At 37.9% G+C, this 25,034-nt stretch overlaps 1 pseudogene; it reads left to right on the top strand.

The window, feature by feature from the left end:
• Window positions 1-25,034, top strand: part of LOC150075998 (SH2/SH3 adapter protein dreadlocks pseudogene) — a 53,150-nt pseudogene that overhangs the window by 11,862 nt on the left and 16,254 nt on the right.

Raw genomic sequence — 25,034 nt, 5'->3', positions numbered from 1 at the left:
CCACGTCGTGTGTGAGGGTTTCAACCTCCGAAATACTCTGGGGAGCCTCAAGATGAGACTGAGTCGGCGTCTAGACATATTAGGTCTTAAACTGGTGTGCCTTCACGAGGGGCGAAAACAAATAGGGGCTTCGCGTTCGCGTCAGCAAATTGTGTAGGTAATCAAAACCCTACAAGCAACATATAGTCTGTTCATAACCCCATCATTCTCTCTGTACAAATAGAAATGCCTATCACTTCTGGCAGAAGGAAAGTCACAACCAAAACAATTACAGCGCTCAAATACCTCTAAATACGCCTAAATCCTGAAAGGTGTGTTTATGCAAAGCAAGCAATCCCATGGGATGTCCTTGAGGAATCCGAGCCCGAACTCGGGATTGACCTAATGACAAGCTGGATAGCCACTCTCTCTCTCTCTCTCTCTCTCTCTCTCTCTTTCTCTCTCTCTCTCTCTCTCTTTCTCTCTCTCTCTCTCTCTCTCTCTCTCTCTCTCTCTCTCTCTCTCTCTCTCTCTCTCTCTCTCTCTCTCTATGCTGCAACGAAGAGGCTAACCGTTACAGAGCATTCAAGGGCCTGGTGGAGTCCAAAAGTCTCTGTGAAAGCTTCCATCAAACAGAACATTCACAAGAGGTGGAAAAACTCCGGCTCGCCCTCGGACAGAACTTCCGAGCTAGGGCGCTTTTTATTCAGAATAAGAGGGAGGCAATAAAACTTCACACTAGAGTCTACTGTAAACAAGGGGAAGCCCTTCCATAGAAGCAAATCACTCAATCTGAGCAGTTGACTCGACCGTATACTAGGTTCGGTTCTCAGCCAGAATCCACTACAACAATGGAATTCCCAATCAATCCGATTTCAACAGATCCCTTGTATTCAGTTCAACTCACCAAATATCAGCTGATTGATGCAATAAATAGTTTAGCACCTACAGCCGCATCCGACGCCAACAAGATTCCTCAGTTTATGCTGAAATTCCTGAGTACATTTGTTGTTGATCCCATTCTGTCGTTATTTAACAAAATCCTTTATCAAAAATTCTTCCCTCCTATATGGAACATTTTTCTAATAAGACCGCTGCCGATAATACGCTCTGCTTCTCAGCCCTGTTACTTCTGTCCGATTTCTTCTGCATCAAGCCTATTAAAGCTCTTTGAGAAATCGCTTCTGAAAACTTTAATCACCAAAATAATGCCACATCAGCCGCTGCAGATCCACTATGCCAACCGGTCAAGATCCATCACTAGAAATCTAATCACCACCCTACCAAGATCCTCGAGGCATTTGAACACGGTTCGGAAATCACCGTTACTTATATCGACGTCCAGGCAACATTTGATTCCGAATCTGTTCGCACGTAGGCATGTGTACATGTGCTTTTGTAAAGGGCGGCTCCTTAAAGTCAGTTCATCTCTGCCTCGTATCTCTGTGAAGAACAGTATTATTACAAATGGGCCAGATATGTGTGTGTGTGACGGAGGTTTGTGTGTATTATGTGTGTTTTCTTTTGTTCTGTTCTGGCCAGTTGGCTACCCAGAAGCATCAGTCACCTGAACAGATGATTCTGGATACTTGTCCACACCACGGGAAGGTGGACCAGTCTCAATAGTGCTCGTGATGTCTCAATTCGAGACTCTGACCTACCTGATGTGCCAAAAGGTGGGCCAGATTCCTCTGGGGGCCCACTCCAGAGAAAAAAAAAGGGGGAGGGGGGCAGTTTCCCGCGGCATATTAAAAAAAAAAAAGAGGCCAGGTATGCAGTCCTCATTTTAGGAAGGATGCAGATCAGATGAAACGGGTAAAGAGAGAGAGAGAGAGAGAGAGAGAGAGAGAGAGAGAGAGAGAGAGAGAGAGAGAGAGAGAGAGAGAGAGAGAGAGAGAGAGAGAGAGAGAGAGAGAATCAAAAGTAGAAGGGAATCACCAAGAAGTGAAGAATGATGATAGCCAACTCAGGACCCTGCGTGTGCCAAGCCAATACTCACCAGATGTGAGCCCCTGGGATAAGATTTCAAGGAAGAACTAGACAAATTAATTCAAGGGACGGAGAAGTGATAGTGTTTTTTTTTTACTTAATGCTGTATGAGCTTGCTTTCTTGGACCATACGTCACTACTACTAACAATAATAATAAAAACATAGTTTAGAAGCTGCTAATAAAAGATTGTAGTTTGCCCACATGTTGATTAGGTTTTGATTTTTGTTAGAGAAAAATGGGTCGGCATCCAGATCTTTGTGATTTCGAACGTGAAATAATTGTGCAGGAAGGACATGTAGATGCCAGTATCTCAACAACAGCCAACATGTTTAAGTGCTTCTTTTCTGGTGTCACGAATTTACCGTGAATGGTTGAACAGCGCTGGAACTACCAGCCAAAAGTTACACGTGCGATAGCCACGTGTTTTCGATGATCGTATTGAACATCGGGTGTCTTGTCTCGTAATGCAAGGGCAACACAACGTAGTGGACCAAGTAACCATCCAATACAACACGGAGTAGCAAGAGTAACATCCAGATGAGACCCTTGTAGCACCGATTTGTTTTGAAAATCATGCAAATATTCACTTGATCTGAAAACTCTTCTGCATTTTTTATCAGCTGTCAACAGTGGCGCGTTATCTTATAAGCTAAAAAAAGGACATCTGCCTAAGGCCCGATGAAAGAGGCTCCCACAAAATTACCGTTTCAAAAACTCATTGCTGTTTTTTACTAATATTTTTAAGTGATTTTTTTTTTTATCGGAAACTGAACTTTCTACCTGGCAAGGTCAATGAACTTTATTTGAAGATTTATTCGAAAATTATTTTTTTTTTCAAAAATGGTTTTCCCGATTGATGAAATTTTATATTTAGTTTTTATGTAATATAATTTTTTTGTTTTGTTGTCACAATAAAATGAAATTGAAAATGTTCTTTATTAGTTTTTTCTTTAGATGGGGTTTCCAAATTCCATTTTGCCTTGGGCCCCATGAAGGTATAGATGGGGACCCCAAATTCCATTTTGCTTTGGGTCCCATGAAGTTATAGATGGGCACCCAAATTCCATTTTATCTTGGGCACCATGAAGGTATAATGCACTGCTGGCTGTCAACAACTTTGCGAGCCGTTATGCTGACACATTTTTCGTAAAGAGAATCTCTGTTATTATGTAGTAACAGATTAACAGAGGAGATGCCGAAAATGCTGGCAATATATCGAACTATCACTTGTCTGTGGCTCATCACCAGGACATGCACACTGTCAACAACTTCTGGAGTGATGGATATTGCAGGTTTTCCACTTCGTGAATCATTTTCCAGAGTATCCCTTCCTCGTTTAAATTCTGCTCCCACTTGTTAACCATGGTTTAGGGAGGGGTGTCATCCCTCAATGTTGTTCTCTGATTCCTACGAATTACTTTTGGTGTTAGTCCCCTTTTCCAAAATATTGAATAACTGCACCGTAACTGATTTATTCATCTGTCCTCATTCACACAACCTTATTGACTTTGGGACTGGCAATTAAAAAAATAATGACGTTATCGAAAGTTCATGAAACTTGGTAGGTTACACTGTACCACTATCCTTTAACCCCGGGGGCTCACATCAACTCCGGGGGCTCACATCTGGCGAGTATGGGCTTGGCAAACCCAGGGTCCTGAGCTGGATATCATCATTCTTGTCTTTCTTGGTGATTCCCCCCCCCCCTCTCTCTCTCTCTCTCTCTCTCTCTCACACACACAGGGGGTAACTCGGGAATTTTTTTTTTTTTTTTTTTTTTGGCTGGTGCAGCATAAGCCTCAGGCTTCCTTGTACCATATGGCTAATAATAATAATAATAATAATAATAATAATACTCAAGCCACGAACTTTTCAAATACTCACACATATGTATATATGCATAACTTAAGAACTTTTATTAATGAATTTTTACTTTCCCTGTCTAATCTTTGTACTACTTTCATTTCGTCCCTTTTACTATTATTTTTTTTTGTATTGTAATTTGATTTCAATGATGGTTTTATGAATTTTTGTTTAACCAATAAAAACATTTTATTAAAAAAATCAAATTAATAGTATATTTATAGAGTAGGATTAACGATGGAGTACCACAAACATATATATATATATATATATATATATATATTATTATGTTTTTTATTTTAAACTTTGGTAACTGATATTTGTAATTTTATGCTTCTTTTTCACTTTGACATTGTGCTCACTTAAGGACTAATTTTTCACGAGTAGCCATAGGAACTGGCAGGTGGATGTGTGAAAACCGAGGTTTCACTCTTTTTATTGCAATTAGTGCATGTAGTGTACATCAGTTTTGGTTCGGAGAGTTATTTAGGTGTAATAATGTTGAATGCAAAGTTAGGTATGCGCACTTTTCGATATTTTTATACTTTAAACAGCCTAAAATTTTCAACATAATTGAAGTGTATTGTAATCAAACGCTGTACATATAATATACTAACTTCAATTTGGTAATTATTAAATATGTGTTGTGGTTTATGTCAAAATGAAAATTCGACAAAAGATATTTTAATGTAATATTTTAAATAAATTTTTTTTTAGATTATTTCAGTATATTTATTGTATTTTTGCAATCATTAAACAGTTAATGCTTTATATTTGGAGAAAATTTTATCCTTTTGTCGTTTTCAGACATTAGATATAAAGTAGGATTAGCGATGGAATACCCAAGTTAGTATTTAATGCAACTGACTTGATTAAGTGGAATGCTAGGCAGTGACTGATGAGTCTGTGTAAAATATATATTTACCAATGTTAGGATGGGGGAAAAGTGACATTCTATGAAAATCTTAGAAATTAATTGATTATAATGTTTGGAGACGGATAATTCACTTTGTTAGGAAGAGGTCTGTTAATGTCACAGGTAAATTTGTGATATCAATAACAATAATATTAGTTTAACTGATATGGGGTGACCATTTAAATTTAGCTTAATACGACTTGCATGTGTCTTGAAAAACTATGCCAAATGCATAATCATAGTACTGGTAATTCTTAATGTTTATAACACACATTTCTTCGGTATCCTTGAATACAATTCACTTTTCAAAAACATACAAAATTAAATCAGTTTCACTATAAAGTTTAAAATCACTAGATCAGGGATCTAGTGATTTTAAACTTTATTATCAAATTAAAGATGTAAATAACTATTATTGGTAATTTAAATAATATGTATTACAAGACAGACACATCTCTGTTAAGGAAAGGTCACACTGAAAATAATGCTACTGATTACTTTATAAAGTAGTATTAGCAGAAGCACACGATGCAAGAAAGCAAGTTTATTCATCGGCAAAAAAAAAACCCTTCCCATTTCACCCATCCATTTGCTCCAAAAGTTTGTCGAGTTCTTCCTTGAATTTATTTAAGCTGTCAACTTCCACAATGACAGATGAAAGTTTGTTCTGATAATCAACCACTTGATGGCTAAAGGCAAATTTCTGCACAACTATTCTACCAGCCAACTGTCATACTAAGCTGAATCCACCGGTTTTTGTCCGATTCATTGAAGTTAAGCAGCGTTAGGCCCGTTAGTACTTGGGAATACTGGGTGTAGTTGGCTTTTTGTCGTTTTTACCCCAGGGGCTCACATCTGGTGAGTATGGGCTTGGCAAATCCAGGGTCCTAAGCTGGATATCATCATTATTCTCTTCCTTGCTTTCTTGGTGATTCCCTTCTACTTTTGACTCTCTCTCTTTCAGGGTAAAGCAGGAATTTTTTTTTGGCTTGTGCAGCATAAGCCTCAAGCTTCCTTGCATGTGATATGACTAATAATAATAAAATTTTTTCCTCAAATTAAATTTATGCCCCCTCAGGTGCATAATCTGAGCAAGAGGAAGAATCCCATCAGCATTATGCACCTCAGTCAGATCACCTTGCGGGTGCCTAGTCTCCAAAAGCTGCAACTTACAGAACCTAATCCTTTCTTTGTAAGAGAAAACCTTTGTTCCCCTCACCAATATCGTTGCCCATCTCTCTACTCATTCTAGCAGTTCTACATCCTTCCTAAAATGAAGCCTCCGGACCTGTATGCAGTACTCAAGGTGTAGCCTGATGACTGCCTTATACAAGGTGATAATCATCTCCTTATCCATGCTAGCAAAATTCCTGAATATCATTGACAGACTCCATGAGCTGCTTGGGCTGCCTCTTTGCATTGCTCAGAAAACTTCATATCTGGCTGCACATTTACTGCAGTCTTTTCATTCTCCCTTACCCTGATTGCATTTCTCAGTGTTAAACTTCAGTTGCCACCTCTCAGCCCCATCTGCTCAACTTTTCTAGATCCTGCTGCAGTTGTGTACTGTTATTAACAACCCTGCCAACCTTCATATCATCTGCAAACTTGGACACTAAGCCTGATATACCTTTATCAGTATCATTGATAAATATAGAAAACAACAATGGGCTAAACCCTGGGGTACTCCACTGATAACATTAGTCCATGAAGAGCAGTGTCCATTGATTACCACTTCTCTCTCTTTCTTCTTCTTCTTCTTCTTCCATTCATCTATCCCTTTATTCATAGCAGCAACTTGCCCTTAATGCCATATTGCTCCAATTTGTACAGTCTTCTATGTGCAAGTGTCAGAAGCTTTCCTGAAATCCAAGTATATGATAATATATGATTTCATAATAACTGAGAGCAAAGTGGAGGAGAAATTGTTGAAGTTAAACAAGAAAAGCACCTGGGGTGGATGGGATCTATCCAGTTATATTAAAGGAGGCAGAAAAACAACTCGGCAAACCCTTAGCCATAATTATGAGAGCATCCTTGGACTCGGGAGGTTCCCACGGACTGGAGATGTGCAAATGTATCCCCAATTCACAAAGGGGGATCGAAGGGTGATGCGAGTAATTACAGACCAGTTAGTTTAACTTCTGTTCCGGGTAAAATAATGGAGTCGCTGGTTAAAGATGCATTGCAGGATCATCTAGACAAGACTGCAGCAATAATTCAGACACAGCATGGGTTTGTTAAGGGAAAGTCTTGTCTGACAAATTTGATAGGATATTATGATGTGGTTACAAAGGAACTGTTTGCAAAAAATAATTTTGATATCATATATTTGGATTTCAGGAAAGCTTTTGACACTGTTGCGCATGGAAGACTATTGTACAAATTGGAGCAGAATGGTATTAAGGGTAAGTTGCTACAATGGATAAAAGGATGGTTGAGTGGGAGAAGACAGAGGGTGGTAATTAATGGGTGCTGCTCTTCGTGGACTAATGTTATTAGTGGAGTCCCACAGGGTTCGGTGTTGGGTCCTCTGTTGTTTTGTATATTTATCAATGATATTAATGAAGGTATATCAGGCTTAATGTCAAAGTTTGCAGATGATACAAAGGTTGGCAGGGTTGTTAATGACAGTAATGGCAGTTTGCTACTGCAAGAGGATCTAGATCATTTGGGCAGATGGGCTAAGAAGTGACAATTGAAGTTTAACCTTGACAAATGCAAAGTACTGCATATCGGTAGAAGTAACCCCAGAGAAACGTACAAACTGTGTGGTACTACACTTAAGGTGGTAGAAAATGAAAAAGACCTGGGAGTAATTGTGCAGGCAGATATGAAGTTTTCTGAGCAATGCAGACAGGCTGCCAGGGCAGGTCATGGGATTTTGTCTATGATATATAGGAATTTTGCTAGCAGTGAAAAAGAGGTGATTATCCCTCTGTATAAGGCAATGGTCAGGCCACGCCTTGAGTACTGTATACAGATCTGGAGGCCTCATTTTAGGAAGGATGTAGATTTACTTGAGCATGTACAGAGAAGGGCAACAAGATTGGTGAGGGGAATGAAGTGATCCTCTTACCAAGAGAGGCTTAATTTGTGAAAATTGCAGTGGCTGGAGACTAGGCACCTGCGTGATGATCTGATTGAGGTATATAAGGCCTCGATTGGGTTGAGCATGCTGAATTCTGATGGGATCCTTCCACTTGTTCAGATTACGAACCTAAGGAGGCATAAATTCAAATTAAGAAAAGACAGATGTAGAATAGATGTGTGGAAATTTGTCTTTAGCTAGTGGGTGGTTAATTGCTGGAACAAACTTCCATCTGTTGTTGTGGAAGTTGATAGATTGAATAAATTTAAGGAGGAACTGGACAGGCATTTGGAGGGAATGGTGTGTTTTTTTTTTTTTTTTTTTTGGCTGATGCTGCATAAGCTCATACATTTGCTTTCTTGCATCACATGCCACTACTACTGCTATATGAAAATTATTTTTTGCATCCACTTCTTTTGTGACTGCATCATAATATTCAATCAAATTGGCTAGACAAGACTTTCCTTAGCAAACCCATTAGTCCACGAAGAGCAGTGTCCATTGATTACCACTCTTTCTTCTCCCACTCAACAATCCTTTTATTCATAGCAGCAACTTGCCCTTAATGCTTTCTTGAAATCCAAGTATACGATATAAATATAAATTTTTGCAACCAGTTCCTGTGACTGCATCTTAATATTCGAAAAAATTGGTCAGACAAGACTTCCCTTAACAAACCCATTCTGTGTCTGAATTATAACTGAAATCTTGTTTAAGTGATCCTGCAATGCTTCTTAAACCAGTGACTATTATTTTCCCCTGAACAGAAGTTAAACTAACAAGGTTACTTGTGTCACCCTTTAATCCCTCCCCTCTGTGAATTGTGGGGGTGATATATTTGCACATCTCCAGTCCATGGGGACTTCCCCTGAATCCAAGGATGCTCTCATAATTATGTCTGAGGGTTTGCTTACTTCCTTTGCTGCTTCCTTTAATATAACTGGATAGATCCCATCCACCCAAGTGCCATTCTTATGTTTAACTTCAACAATTTCTTCTCCACTTTACTCTCAGTTATTACAAAATAATTTAGCTCCCTGTTAGTTTGATAAATGTCTGGCTTCCCATTCCCCACAGAATCCTTCATGTGTGAATGTAGATGCAAAATACTCATTGTTTGTCAGCAACCTGAGCAGGATCAACAGTCGAACCATTGATGCCAAGTAGACCAATTTGATTCTCTTTCTTGCTTCTGAAGTTTACATAAGTAAAGAAGTCTTTGCTGTTCTTCTTTGCATCGTTTGCCAAAGATTTCTTGTAATCAGCCTTTGCTTGCCTAACCTCCTTTGTAAATTGATTAAAGACTAACTTATATCTACCAAAAGCTTAGTAGATTCCAAGATTCCTTGAATTCTTTAATTTCTTGAATGCTTCTGATTTTAGAATTTGCTGTTGGTAATATTATCAGTTGGTCCCACTGTAAAGAATTTAAAAACTGTATGAGACCACTGTTGTCACCTTTACAAAAGCAAAAATTCTTCCGTTTATCCCTCAGGTAATGATCAACTTTCATTTCATTCAAAAGTTTCATTAGATTATTTCAACTTTTAAAATTACACGAATTAGTATTTCCTTTCATAAGTTAATTCTTAAATAACCGAAATTAATAATGACAATAATGCACATGCAGAAATGGAATTAAAAAAAAAAAAGTCCTTGCTTCCCATGTGGATGCTGATTCTGCAGGCCTTTGAGTTTAATACCATGAAATTTTCACCTTCATTCATTTAAACGTCTCTTAAAGTATTATGAACCTTTGTCATATCAACTCTGAGGTAACCTCACAAAGCTGTGTAGCCCATGTATTAATATTATATTAACAAATGATACAAGAAATCAAGCATACATAGCATCAATAGGAAGAGAAAAAATATATTTGTCCTCCATTTTTTTCCTTTTTAAGAACTTCAGCACTTTTTTTTTTTTTTTTTTTTTTTTTTTTTTTTGAATATACTCTCCCTTCCTCGTACTTGGCAACTACACATAGCAACTGTGAGAACAGAAATGTGTAGTGGAATTATAACATCTGTCTTTACAAGCAACTATATGAGACCACTGTTAAATGTTTGCAGGTTAAATAAACTGTTCTACTGGAAGAATTCAATGAGGTGTGAGAGAAGGCTATAAAAGTTCTTCCCTTCCTCTCAACTTTGGGCAGTGACAAAAAAAAAAAAAAAAAACCCCTTCTTGTAAGCATATGTCTAGTTCTTCCTTGAATTTATTCAGACTATTCAATTGCACAACAATGGATAGAAGTTTGTAACAACAATCAACCACCCATTGTCTGCAGGCAAACTTCTGCACATCTGTTTTGCAACCATCCTTCCTCAGTTTGAATGTATGCCCCTCGTGTGTAGTCTGAGCAAGAGAAAGAATACCATCAGTACTGAGCTTGTTCAATCCATTCTAAGCCTTAAAATCCTCAATGACGTTATCTCACAGGTGTCTATTCTCCAGATGGTGCAATTTGCACCATCTGGAGAATAGACAGATGGTGCAATTTGCAGAACTGAAGCCTTTCGTGTTAAGACCATTGTTTTGTTCCCTTTATCAACCATGCTACCTTCCTCTATGCCCATTCCAGCAGATCTACATCCTAAAATGAGGACTCCAGACCTGTATGCAATACTCAATTATGAGCTGTTCTGGCAGCCTGTCTGTACTACTCATAGAACTCATATCTACTGCACAATTACTCCTAAGTACTTTTTTTTTTTTTTTTTTCATTTTTCACTGTCCTTTTTCATTTTTCACCGTACTACAACATTGGTATGTTACACTGGAAATTAATAATACCCATAAGCTGTACCTTGCATTTGTCAATGTTAAACTTCAGCAGCCCATCTGCCTAATTTTTCTAGATCTTGTTCCAACAGCATACTTTCATTACTGTCATTAACCACCCTGCCAACCTTTCATCTGGAAGCTTGGACATTAAGCCTGATATACCTTCATCAATATCATTAATAGAGAACACAACAATGGGCCTAGTACCGAAACTTGGGGGGGGGTTTCCACTAATAACATTAGTCCATGAAGAGGAGTGTCCATTGATAATCAAGGCCCTTCCGTAGCCAGGTTGGCAGGAGCAGCAGTGCATAGCACACGCTTCTTGATTAGACCGGGGTTCGAGCCATGACCACAAAATACGGAGGATACAGAAAGGTCAGGGAATGACCACCGCATATCCCTGGAGCAATATGGCCTTAGTTGCTAATGCTCCTAAAAAAAATCAAATAACAATTGATAATCACTCTCTCTCTCTCTTCTTCCACTCAACAAATAGCAGTAACTTTTCTTTAATGCCACTCTGCTCCAATTTGTGTTCGACAGTATTAAAGTTTTCCTGACAAAGTAAATGATAATCAGAATTATTTTTTGTATCCAGTACCTTGGTGACTGCATCATAGTATCCAATTAAATTGGTCAGATGCATGTTGTGGGTGAAGTAAAGCTGCACTCCTGTCTAGATGATCTAGCATTACTTCTTTAACCAGTAAATGCATTATTTTCTCTGGAACAGGCCTGTAATTGCTCATGTCGCCCTTTGCTTCCCCCCCCTTATGAATTTGTGATAAATTCACACATCTCCAGTCTGCGAAGACTTTCCCTGTACCCAAAGGTGCTGTCATAATCGTGGCTAATGGTTTGCTTACTTCCTTTGCTGCCTCCTTAATATAATTGGATAAATCCCATCCACTCAAGATGCCTTTTTTATGTTTAACTTCAATTTCTCTTCCACTTTCCTCTCAGTTATTACAAAATCATTTAGTTCTCTGTTGGTGTTTGATAAATTTCTGACATCCATTTCACTAAAGAAATCCTTGTGTAAATGGAGATGCAAAATACTTTATTCAGTTTGTCAGCAACCTGAGCAGGATCAGGTTGTTTACAAACTAGATTTTCTTATAATCAGCCTTAGCTTGTATAGCCTCCTTTGTGACTTGATTACAGACTTGTTTATATCTACCATAGACTTCTATATTGTCCCTTAATTTATATGCAGCTATCCCATGCATTTTAATTTGCTTCCCCGAGTCTCCTTAGTTAATCTGACATCCATTTAGGTCTAAGTCTTTAACACAGTATTTCTTAGTTGTGCAATGACTAAAAAGTACTATGTTCTTAGTTGGTATGAAAAGCCTAGTAGCTTCTATGGTTATTTCCTTGAATGCTTCCCATTTAGAATTTGCTGATTTTAACTTCATCAGTTGGTCTTACTATATAGAATTTAAAAACTGTCTGAGACTACTGTAGTCATCTTTATGAAAGCAAAACTCCTTTCCTTTGCCCTTGGTGATAGTTACATCCTTAAGTAAATCCCACATCAATAAACTTGTTCACTGCTACGTATTGGTTCTTTTATCTGCACATTATTAATTCACAAATTATCACTGTTGAAAGTGAACCAGGAGTATTACTGTCTTTTGTCTCTTTAATATGCTGCTTTAGAAAACAATCATCCAATAAATTCACAAAAGTCTTGTGTGAGTGACCATCCCACTAGCACTCTAGTTGTTTGTTGTAGTTATCAGCATCATTATGTGTATAACATACTCTCATATTTTCTTTCCCATTGCTTACGTTACACCAAACCGACTCAGTGTTACACTGGCCACCCATGTCAACTGGAAGGACTGCCTTAGATTTTGTGCTTCGCAACTAAGAGCATAATATATTTGAGTGACACTATGTGTATGATATCAGAACAATGTCTGCATTTGATGACTTGACCAGCACTTCATATTCATCAAATTGATTTACTATGCTCCTAGCATTGGTGTACATGCAAATATACATGCACCTGTTTTTTTTCTTAGTTTCTATGAATGACAGCAGCCTCGAAATCCCCATTATCTTGCTTTCCAGGCTGCTGTATGTTCCACTATCAGTAATGCAGGATTCACTTTAACCTCTGTCCATGGTGGCAGCCCGATGGTTCCAAAATTGTTGACATTCCTCAAAAGTTCCACCGGAAAGAGTTTTCCATACAATTCTTGCAGCTGTGTTGATGAGTTTTAGTCTGAATTGTGACGATGATGATTGCTTGTTATGTCACTGACCCAGAAACAAACCAGATGAGCAAAAAATGTAAACATTCATCTTCATCAACCCCGAAAAAAGTGAAAATTCAGTTGGCTCCTAACAAGGTCATGTTATCAGTCTTCTGAGACTAATGGTATCGTTCCTATAGATTACCTCCAAAAAGGCAAGAGCATCATTGGAGAGTACCTCAGAAACCTCCTAGTAAAGTCAAGTGAGGCTATCTAGTTTAACAGATGTGGGTAGCTATCCACATGTGTCCAACTCCTAGCCTACACTGCTCCTGCTCACAAGACTGTTCTCACAATGGACTTGGCAATCGTGTGGATTTTACAATTGCAGTGTTCACCTTATTTTCTTGACCTCTCACCTTCAGACTTCCCCCTCTTCACTAAAGTGAAAGACCATTACAGTAACACAGATTTCAGACTGATAAGGCAGTAATTAAAGAAGTAGAATTTTTGTTTTCTGCTTAAATTGAGGAGTTCTATTCAAGAGATCTGAAAGAGTTTATCCAGAAATGGGAAAAAATGTGTAGCTCTAGAAGGTAGCTACATAGAGAAGGATGAAATTGCCAGCCAAATTTCAAATCCCTAAGTCAGATATTCCTAGATGAGGATAAATACATGTGATAACTGATAAGAAAGTGGAAAGGAAATTGTTGCAGCTGAAAATAAAGGCATCTGGGGCTGATGGAATCTATCCAGTTATATCAAAAGAAGTAGCAAAAGAGGTAAGTAAATCTTTAGCCATAATTATTAGAGCCTTTATTGATTATGGGGAGGTTGCTATGGTTTGGAGATGTGCAAATGTCTCCCCTGCTCATAAAGGGATCAGGAGAGTGAAAAACTATTATCTGTAAGCTTGACTTCTGTTCTAGTGAAAATACTGGAGATCAGTGATCCAAAAAGTATTGCAGGATCATCTTCACAGGGCTATAGTTATGGCAATCTCAGCTATAGTTATGGCAATCTCAGCCATCTCATGGATTTGCTAAAGAAGATCTTGTATGACTAATCTTGTATGGGAAAGTCAAGTGAGGTTGTCTAGTTGAACAGATGTGGGTAGCTATCCAGATGTATCCAACTCCTAGTCTACATTGCTCCTGCTCACAAAACTGCAAAGAAGAGGATAACAAACCAGATTGGACCCTTATGTAATGGATGTGGGATAATATTAGGTACCCCAGCCAAAGTGGCAGATGAACTCAACAGTTACTTTGCATCATTATTTACAGAAGAAAACCCCTTTGTGTCAATGAGATATTATGGGAATGAAGTTGAAAAAAAGTGTGATTAATGATGTTGAAATTTCACGTTTATGATACAGTCAGATGAAGTTCTCCGAGCATTGTAGTCAGGTTGCAAGGAAGTCCTGTGGTGTCCTATCGATATTTATTTTGCTAATTGCTAGTAGAGATGAGGATGTCATGATCCCATTATATAAGGCTATTGTTAATTGTTATTATTTGGTTTTTAGGAGCATTAGCAACTAACACCATATTGCTCCTGGGATATGCGGTGGTCATTCCCTGACCTTTCTGCATCCTCTGTATTTGGTAGTCACGAGCTCGAACCCCGGTCTAATCAAGAAGCATGTGCTACACACTGCTGCTCCTTCCCACCTGGCTATGGAAGCGCAGAAACAGTTGCATGTATACTTATACACTAATGCTAGGAGTATAGTTAATAAATTCAATGAGCTTGAAGTGCTAGTCAAGACATCAAAGGCAGATATTGTTGGGATATCAGAGACATTGTGTCACACAGACATAAGCAATGCAGAACTGGAATTTGGGGAGTACAATGTGTACAGAAAGGAAAGACAGGAGAGGAAGGGAGGAGGGGTTATGCTGTTAGTTAAGAAACACATAAAATCTAAGGAAGTGCATCCAATTTATGTGGGGGGACAGTGCAATTTTGAGTCTGTTTGGTGTGACATAAGCACTGGGAAAGGAAAACTGAGACTAGGTGTGTGTTATAGGCCTACTGAATCTGATGAGTATAATGAGCAATTGTGCAGAGAAATAGAGTGGGCCAGTAAATTAGTGTCTTGTAATGGGGGATTTTAATTTCCCGGATATTGACTGGAATTTGTGGGTTGGTCACTCACACACTAGCAAGGCTTTTGTGGATTTATTTAATGATTGTTTTCTACAGAAGCATGTTCAGGAGGCAGCTAGAGGGAGTAATACTCTTGATCTGATTATCAGTAGTGATTCTTCATGCATCAAGAATCTGCAGATAAAGGAACCACTAGGTGACAGTGATCACAGTGTGCTGAAGTGGGCTTTACTCAAAGAGGTAACTACCATTAATGGTAAAGGGAAGGGTTTTTGCTTTCGTAAAAGTGACTATGATGTTCTGAGACAGTATTTAAATTCTATATGGTGGAACCAACTGATGATGTTACCAACAGCAAATTCAAAATGGGAAGCATTCAAAGAATTAGTCTTGTAAGCTACTAGGCTTTTCATACCAACAAAGAAATTGTTCAAGATTTAGGCCTAAATAGATGTCAGATGAACAAATTAGACATGTGACAGAGAAGAAAAATGCATGGGATACATATAAATTAACATGTGACACAGAGGCCTATGATAGATATAAGCTGGTCTGTAACCAAGTTACAAAGGAGGTTAGGCTGGCAAAGGCAGATTATGAGATCTCTTTGGCAAAGGATGCAAAGAAAAACAGCAAAGAGTTCTTTACTTATGTAAACTCTAGAAGGAAGGGGATGAATCAGATTGGTCCACTTGATATCGATGGTTCAACTGTTGATGATCCTGCTCAGGTAGCTAACAAACTAAATGAATATTTTGCATCGACATTCACACATGAGGAGTACTGTCATGTCTGCAATACCAGGGTATCCTCCCACCCACCAATGATAGGCCAATAGCTTTGAAACTGTGCCAACTGGGTGGTGGTACTCACTGAGAATAAGTAACAATAGTCTTCTCTATTAGTGAAGCGTTATTTATTCAAGGTAGTGCAATACCATGGCAATGTTGATGACGTTGTAGAGTGGGTATCATCTTTTAAGGCCACAAAAGGTGATATAGTTGTACACGTTGGCACTAATGATATTAAGAGTAGGAGACGGCGGAATTACTTAACAAGTACAGGTCACTGTTGAAAAAATGCCGTGAATTAGGGTTGAATTTGAAAGTGTCTGCAATTCTGCCCAGACACGATAGGAGGGAGTATATGATGAGAACCCTGTCGATCAATTCAGCCCTGGAAAGATTGTGCAAGGCTCAATGGGTAAAATTTTTTTCAGCCTGGACTGTACTTGTTAACAGGAGAGACTGCTTCTACAGGGATGGGATACACTTAAATAGAAAGGGTGGAAGGATGTTTGCTGATGCTATCGAGGCAGTGTTAGGTGGGTCGGAAAACTGCTAGATTGGGGGGATACAGGGACTAATAGATTAACAGTAGCCACTGGCAGAGGTGAAAGTGATTCCTGCACTGCTTTTATTGGAATGTGCAGCAGCTTGGAAAATAAGATGCAGGATATTTCAGAGACTGCTGCGAGTCATTGGGTTACAAGTAAACACATGGGTTGTGTTAGGGTAGCTAAGAAAGAGAACAGGTGCATGTATACTTGCGTGTACACCAATGCTAAGAGTTTGGTAAATAAATTTGATGAATTTGAGGTATTGCTCAAGGCATCAAAGGTGGATATTGTTGGGATATCAGAGATGTGGTGTCACACAGGTATAAGGAATGCAGAACTGGAATTTGGGGAGTACAACGTCTACAGAAAGGATAGGAAGGGAGGAGGGGTTATACTATCAGTTAAGAAACACATAAAATCCAAGGTAGTGAAGCCAGTTGACATCGCTGGACAGTGCAGTGTCGAGTCAGTTTGGTGTGACATAAGCATTGGGAGATTAAAATTGAGAGTAGGAGTGTGCTATAGGCCTAATGACTCTGATGAGTATAATAAGAAACTGTACAGGGAAATAGAGTAGGCCAGTAAATCAGAGAGTCTAATAATGGGGGATTTTAATTTCCCAGATATTGACTGGAATTTGTGGGTTGGTCACTCACACACTAGCAAGGCTTTTGTGGATTTATTGGACGATTGTTTTCTACATCAGCATGTTCGGAAGGCGACTAGAGGGAGTAATACTCTCTATCTGATTATCAGTAGTGATTCTTCATGCATTAAGAATCTGCAGATAAAGGAACCCCTAGATGGCAGTGATCACAGTGTGCTGAAGTGGGATTTACTCAAAGAGGTAACTACCATCAGGGGTAAAGGGAAGGGTTATTGCTTTCGTAAAGGCGACTACGATGGTCTGAGACTGTATTTAAATTCAATACAGTGACACAAACTGATGTTACCAACAGCAAACTGAAAATGGGAAGCATTCAAAGAACTTATACTAGGCTTTACATACCAACTAAGAAATATTGTTCAAGGATCAGGCCTAAATGGATGACACGAACTAATGAGACATATGGCAGAGAAGAAAAATGCATGGGATACATATAAATTAACATGTGACACAGACACCTATGATAGATATAAGTTGATCTGTAACCAAGTTACAAAGGAGGTTAGGCAGGAGAAGGAAGATTACGAGAAATCTTTGGCAAGGGATGCAAAGAAACACAGCAAGGAGTTCTTTACTTATGTAAACTCTAGAAGGAAGGGGATGAATCAGATTGGTCCACTTGATATCGATGGTTCAACTGTTCATGATCCTGCTCAGGTAGCTAACAAACTAAATCAATATTTTGTATCTACATTCACACGAGGAGTTATTCAGGAAGGGGAATGCCATAGATGAAGTAAACACTGGCAGTGAGCTAGATGATCTTGTAATAATTGAGAGTAAAGTGGAGGAGAAATTGTTGAAGATAAATACAAGAAAGGCACCTGGGGTAGATGGGATCTATCCAGTTATATTAAAGGAGGCAGCAGAGGAAGTAAGCAATCCGTTAGCCATAATTATGAGAGCTTACTTGGACTCAGGTGAGGTACCCACAGACTGGAGATGTGCAAATGTAACCCCAATTCACAAATTTGGATCAAAGGCTGACACAAGTAATTATAGACCTCTGAGTTTAACTTCTGTTCCAGGAAAATTAATGGAAGCACTGGTTAGAGAAGCACTGCAGGATCATCTTGACAAGAATTCAGTTATAGCTCAACATGGTTTTGTTAAGAGAAGGTCTTGCCTGACCAATTTGATTGAATACTATGATGTAGTCACAAAAGAATTGGATGCAGGGAATAACTTTAATATTATATATTTGGATCTTAGAAAGGCTTTTGATACTGTTGCACATAGAAGACTGCTGCACAAATTGGAGCAGTGTGGCATTGGTGGCAAATTGTTGCTATGGATAAAGGGATGGTTGAGTGGCAGAAGACAGAGAGTGGTAATTAATGGACACTGCTCATCGTGGACTAATGTTATTAGTGGAGTCCCTCAGGGTTCAGTGTTGGGTCCATTGTTGTTTTCTGTATTTATAAATAATATTGATGATGGTATATCAAGCTTAATGTCCAAGTTTGCAGATGATACAAAGGTTGGCAGGGTTGTTAAGGACGCTACTGACGCTATGCTGCTGCAACAGGAGCTGGTAAGGTTGAGCAGATGGGCTGAGAGGTGGCAAATGAAGTTTAACATTGACAAATGTAAAGTACTATTTATGGGAAACAGCAACCCCAGAGCAACGTATCAACTCTGTGGTACTACACTGACAGTGGTAGAGAATGAGTAGGACCTGGGGGTAATTGTGCAGGCAGATATGAAGTCCTCTGAGCAGTGCAGACGGGCTGCAAGAGTAGCTCATGGTGTCTTATCAATGATATACAGGAATTTTTCTAGCAGGGATAGGGAGGTGATTATTCCCTTGTATAAGGCAATGGTCAGGCCGCACCTTGAGTACTGTATACAGGTCTGGAAGCCTCATTTCAAGAAGGATGTAGAGCTGCTGGAACGAGTACAGAGAAGGGCAACAAGGTTAGTGAACGTAACGAAGGGTTATTCTTACGAAGAAAGGCTTAAGTTTTGCAAATTACAATGTCTGGGGACTAGGCACTGGCGAGGTGGTCTGATATAGGTGTACAAAGCCTTGAATGGTTTGAACTTGCTCAATGTTGATGGGATACTGCCTCTTGCTCAGAATAATCACCTGAGAGGGCATAAATTCAAATTGAGGAAAGACAGATATAGGATAGATGTGCAGAAATTTGTCTTTAGTCAGCGGGTAGTTGGTTGGTAGAACAGACTTCCATCCCTTGTTGTGGAAGTTGATAGCCTAAATAAATTTAAGGCTCAGCTGGACAGGTATTTCAAACGAATGGAGAGGTGAAGTGGAAGTGTGTTGTTTTTTTTTTTTTTTTTTTTTTGCTGATGCTGCATAAGCTTGCTTTCTTGCATCATTATATTCCTCTACTAATGCTAATGCCAACTCATTGCGAAGGAAAAACACAATATGAGAAACAGAGCAAATGATGCCTCCCACACTACCATCGTAGTTTCTTAAGAGTTATCTATGGTGTATTTACACCGATATTATATAGATATTGTTATTTGTATAAAGTTGTCTCAAAATATAAATGCAATTTTGTAGTTAACGTTGTCTGACATGTGGTATATCTTAGTATGTATGTGGTACTCTCTCTCATTTAATAATAATTATTACCGGTTAACAGTTAAATTAATTAGGTTTCTTAAATTGATATGCCTGATAATTATTAGCCATTGGCTTTGTGCAGTCAAATATTAGTTTGTCGGAAAATACTTTACTAGACAATTTTTAGGTAAGCATCTTTTGACTTTTAGCCATGATTAATTTAGGTAAACAATTTTTTTAAGGGAGAAATCACTTTTAATTTGTATTTGTCTTTGCTTTTTAAGTTATCCCATGCAGGTTTTGCCATTATCACTAATTCATTATTCATTGTCACATTCATTATCGTTATCCTATAATTCATTTGTTTTTAATGTCAATTCATTTTTTATACATTAGTAATTTTTCTCCAACTTTATTTGATTTGATAATTTTACAGGTAAGAGTGGTGAAGAAATATGTGTTATAGCTAAGTATGATTATACAGCCCAAGGAAGTCAAGAATTGGACATTAAAAAAAATGAAAGATTGATACTTCTTGATGATAGTAAACACTGGTGGAAAGTTCAGAATTCTAAGAATCAGTCAGGCTTTGTTCCTTCAAATTATGTAAAACGAGAAAAGCCTTCAATTTTTGATAGCATAAGAAAAAAAGTAAGAAAGAGAAGTGAATCTAAAACTTCTCCTACTTCTTCACCTGTAGCAGCCAAAGATCTTAATATTAATTCCCCAAAAATTCCAGCCCCAGCAAACAAAACTTGTTTAAACACTTCAGCTTTAGTGAAATATAACTATGATGCTCAACAATCAGATGAAATTTCTCTAATCAAAGGAACAAGGGTTGTTGTCATGGAAAAATCAAGTGATGGATGGTGGAAAGGTGAAAGTGATGGCCATGTTGGTTGGTTTCCTTCAAATTATGTTCAAGAAGATGAAGAGATCCCTCCTGAGGTGGTTCCAAATATTCCTTCCGAAGAACCCGTAACAGTTACTTATCAGAATCTGCTACAAAGTAATGATATTGTAATAACACTATATTCATTCACATCTCAAAGTGATGAGGAACTTAGTTTCCAGAAAGGTGAACAGTTAGAAATTTTGGAACATCCAGCTGGTGATCCAGACTGGTGGAGGGCTCGCAATAAAAAAGGGCAAGTAGGTTTAGTGCCTAAAAATTATTTACAAGTCATATCATCAGGAAAAACCGAATCAAATGGTTCAGACTCCTCAGCAAATAAGATTTGTGATATTTCTAATGTGGCAATGGAAATGAATGGCACTCCTCATGAACCTTTAAAACCACCACGTGGAGCCAGTGGTGGATCTCCTAGAATACAACATAAAAATAAAGCATGTGATAGACCATGGTATTTTGGTAAAATTACACGTAGTGAATGTGATCAGATACTTAATAAATATGCTGAAGACGGAGATTTCATAATTCGAGATAGTGAAACAAATGTAAGTATATTCTCCTGGAAATATTTAAATTTTGATATTGTTCTTTGTAAATATTGGACATTTTATGTTATTGTTAACATTTACTTGTTTTAAATCATTAACCCTATCAGAATTATCGGAGTTAGTTTACTGATCTGTGCACCTTGGGAAGTTGTTTGTATTATATGGGCTCAGATGGATTTTTTTTTTTTTTTTTTATTGTGAAATTTTGAAGATTTGTAAAAATTTAAACTTATACATAGATGCTTTTAATTATTCTGTACTTATTGATTTGGTAATCCAGCATTAGAATGAGGGTTATTATTATAATAAAAAAAAAAAACTGGTCCGAAATCAAACATTTTTGAAGGTTCTATCCTTTTTTCAGTTGTTCATTATATCTTACTGGTTATTTTTTATCTGTTTTTTGATGCAACATGTCCTCTATATATAATTTCATTGACTTCTAGATCTAATACCAGAGATTTCTTCAGTTTTGACTTGCTAAGCCCATAGGAAATAACTAAGACTGACAGATGCATACTCCTCTGATTTTTGAAGCTATTTCATGTTGACATCTGTTATTAACAATCTTTACTATTTACCAGAAAACAGAGATAACAGATGGCAGTATGAACTAGCAGATTTTAGTACAAGTCATTCTTGAACAGATACCCTATGTTGATGACCTTCAAAAATGTGTGCTCCCTGGTGTGTGTTTGTGTGCGCACACTGACTAGGAAGTCCGCACACAAAAATATATACTTACTTGGAAAGGGTGAAATCTGGATATCTTTTCAACTCTCCAAATTTGATTTTTATATATATTTCATAATTTAGTTGTTAATAACAACTAAGAAAAATAATGTAAAATCTCATTGTTGACTGAGAACAGTGGTTGGCTTCAGCAGTGAAGTTGATAACACTCCTCTTTCTGTTTGGCTTTCTTGGAATTATAAATAAACTTCAAATTATTTGCGAAATTCTTGAGCATGGATTCTTCTTTAAGTTGGTTGTAATATCACATGAATTCATTAGAACTCTCAAACTTACAGCACCCTTCAGTATAAATATTTCTCTATTGAAGTTAGAGAAATCTTAATACTGCAGAAGAGTTTTTCTCAATAAATTTTGATGACAATTAGGTGCAATAAAGTAAGGAAAAAACAACAGTACTGTAATTACATGAATCATGTTTTAAATAAACTTTTATTGCAATAATAAATATTCTGAAAAAATCAATAGTATGATCATTTAAAATGGATATAATTTTGGTACATATTTGATTAGCGGCAGAAAATGCCCTTTCGGATTCTATTCTGGTACTGGGATAATCGTAGACAGTCTCAGTCCATAATTTCTAGGCTTTGAACTTTTTTAGCAAAAATAGTTAAAAGTATTTCATTAATTTCCGACTCAAGTTCATCTTTTAAAATCTCATTGGAGTCTGGCAATTTCTTATTTTGGAAAGAATTTGCAGAACACTGATGTTCTGTTCCACGTTGGTCTTCCATGGTTGAATTATGTTCGTCATTTTTTTGAAGGAGAAAGACGTTTTATTCAGCAAAGTATAATTTTCACTATAGTATCTTTACTGAGTCTGGGAGAGAGCAGAGAGTGAGGATAAAGAATAAAGAGAGCAAAGAGTGCAGTTAAGGAATTCTTCACATATATAAATGCAAATAACAGAAGGACAAATCAGATGATACATATGTAATTGCGTGGGATAGTATTAGATACCATAGCTGAAGTTGCAGATGAACTCAACAGTTATTTTGTATCAATATTTACATAAAAAAAAAAACCCTTTGTGTCAATGAGATATTATGGAAGTGAAGTTGAAAAAATGTAATTAATGATGTTGAAATTTCAAATGATTATTTAATGAGAAAACATTCGCGCCTACAGGCGAGTAAGGCTCCTGTGGTTGATGGCATATACCCTATAATCTTAAAGGAGGTAGCAAGTGAGTGCATTGAACCATTAAGGCTAGTTATGAGAGCATCACTGGACTCAGGAAGATTCCATTGGATTGGTGTAAATTGGAATATAAAGGTGGTTCTAGGAGTGTAACGGGAAATTACTGACCAGCCAGTCTAACTTCAGTAGTAGGGAGAATCATTGAGGCAGGGATCAGGGGTGGAATTCAGGATCATTTAGATGGAAGTGGAATTCTGTAGGATACACAGCATGGTTTGTAAAGGGAAAATCATGTTTAACAAATCTGGTTAGCCATTTTGACAGGTCACTCGTGAGCTGGATTTAGGGAATAATTTCGACATTATTTATTTAGATTTCAGCAAAGCATTTGACTCAGTTCCACGTGAGTGGTTACTTTATAAGTTGGAGCAGGCTGGAATCATAGGGAAAATCCTCAGATGGATATCACGATGGCTTGAGGGCACCAGGCAGAGGGTTATGATAAATGGTTATTCCTCAGATTGGGTTAATGTAAGAAGTGGGGTTCCTCAAGGATCAGTATTGGGACCACTGTTGTTTTTGATTATCTTAAATGACATCTATGACGGGATGGAGGGCATGAGTTATAAACTTGCAGATGATGTAAAGATCAGTAGAGTAGTTAATGATTGCCACAAAGTAGAGTGACCTAGATAGACTTCCTGGATGGTCAGAAAAGTGGTAGCTATGCTTTAATTTGGCAAAATGCAAGGTCTTACACCTGGGGAACAGCAACCCCAAAATAACTTATGCACTTGGTCGAATTGAACTAAAGTAAGTAGTGGAGGAACGGGACTTGGGAGTTATGATACGGTCCGACATGATGTTTGTTGTTTGTTATTTGGTTTTTAGGAGCATTAGCAACTAAGGCTGGGATATGTGGTGATCATTCTCTGACCTTTCCGCATCCTCTGTATTTGGTCACGGGCTCGAACCCCAGTCTAATCAAGAAGCATGCGCTACGCGCTGCTCATGCCCACCTGGCTACAGAGGCGCTGTCAGACATGAAGTTGTCAGAGAATTGTGGACAGGTTGCAATGTTGCATGGTGTCCTATCGATGATTTATTGAACGTTTGCTAGTAGAGATAATGATGTCATAATCACATAAAGGTGATTTTATAACTTTTGTGATTAAATTATAAACAATTATTATTTTTTTTTTAATTAGTACCGAAAAACCAGTATTTTTTTTGTATTAATAGCGGAAAAAATTACCAGGATCCAGGTATTCTGGATCCCAGTCATTTTTTACAATACCTGGATCCCGGAGAGGTTTGGTGCTGGCAATCCTGAGTGCTTTTAAAAGGGTTGGCACATATGATGAAACATGGCTTTTCCATTTTGACCTACAAACCATACAACCATCCATGAAATGGGTACACCTGACATCACCTGTAAACGAAAAGCCAAAATGACAAAGGTAAAGAAAGCCAACACGAGAACCATGACAAATTTTGAGAAACTTACCAGACAAACTTATTTCTTGCTACCGCAGTTTCTCTCTGCATTCTCGGTAAACAGATGGTTCGTGATATCGGTAGTGGCAGTAGAAGTTGATAATGATGTTTTGATTAGTTTTTCTCATTATTAAAAGCAGATTATTGGAGTTCATGAGTGTAATGCCTTTGCAGCTGAAATTTACTTATGGGTACACCCTCCAGATTGCCTCAGTCTTAGAGTGTTTATTCCCCCTTGCTGTTTTAAAATAGGAAAACGACTTCTACAGACGTTGTGTGTGTTATCGGTAGTGGCAGTAGAAGTTGTTTTCCTATTTCAAAACAGCGGGAAGTGTCTTAGGGGATTGACACCCTAAGACGGAGGCAGTGAGGCAGGTGTACCAGTAAGTAAATTTCAGCTCACTCGTGAACTCCGGTAATCTGCTTTTAATAATGAGAAAAAAACTAATCAATATAACGTTATTGACTTCTACTGCCACTACCGATAACACTCAAACCATCTATTTACCGAGAATTCAGGGGGAAATGAGTTTGTTTGGTAAGTTTCTCGAAGTTTGCCGTGGTTCTCCTGTTGGCTTTCTTTACCTTAGCCGCCAAAACTTTCCAAATCTTCAACAGAACTTATGGTCACTTTCTTGGGATCATAATGGTATAATTTTTATTGATTTCTTGGAAAGTGAAACAACCATCAACAA

The sequence above is a fragment of the Mastigoproctus giganteus genome, chromosome 13, assembly GCF_048544385.1.
Source record: "Mastigoproctus giganteus isolate SK-2022 chromosome 13, ASM4854438v1, whole genome shotgun sequence".
In the NCBI taxonomy this organism is placed as follows: domain Eukaryota; kingdom Metazoa; phylum Arthropoda; class Arachnida; order Uropygi; family Thelyphonidae; genus Mastigoproctus; species Mastigoproctus giganteus.
This window is presented reverse-complemented; position numbering and strand designations above follow the sequence as displayed.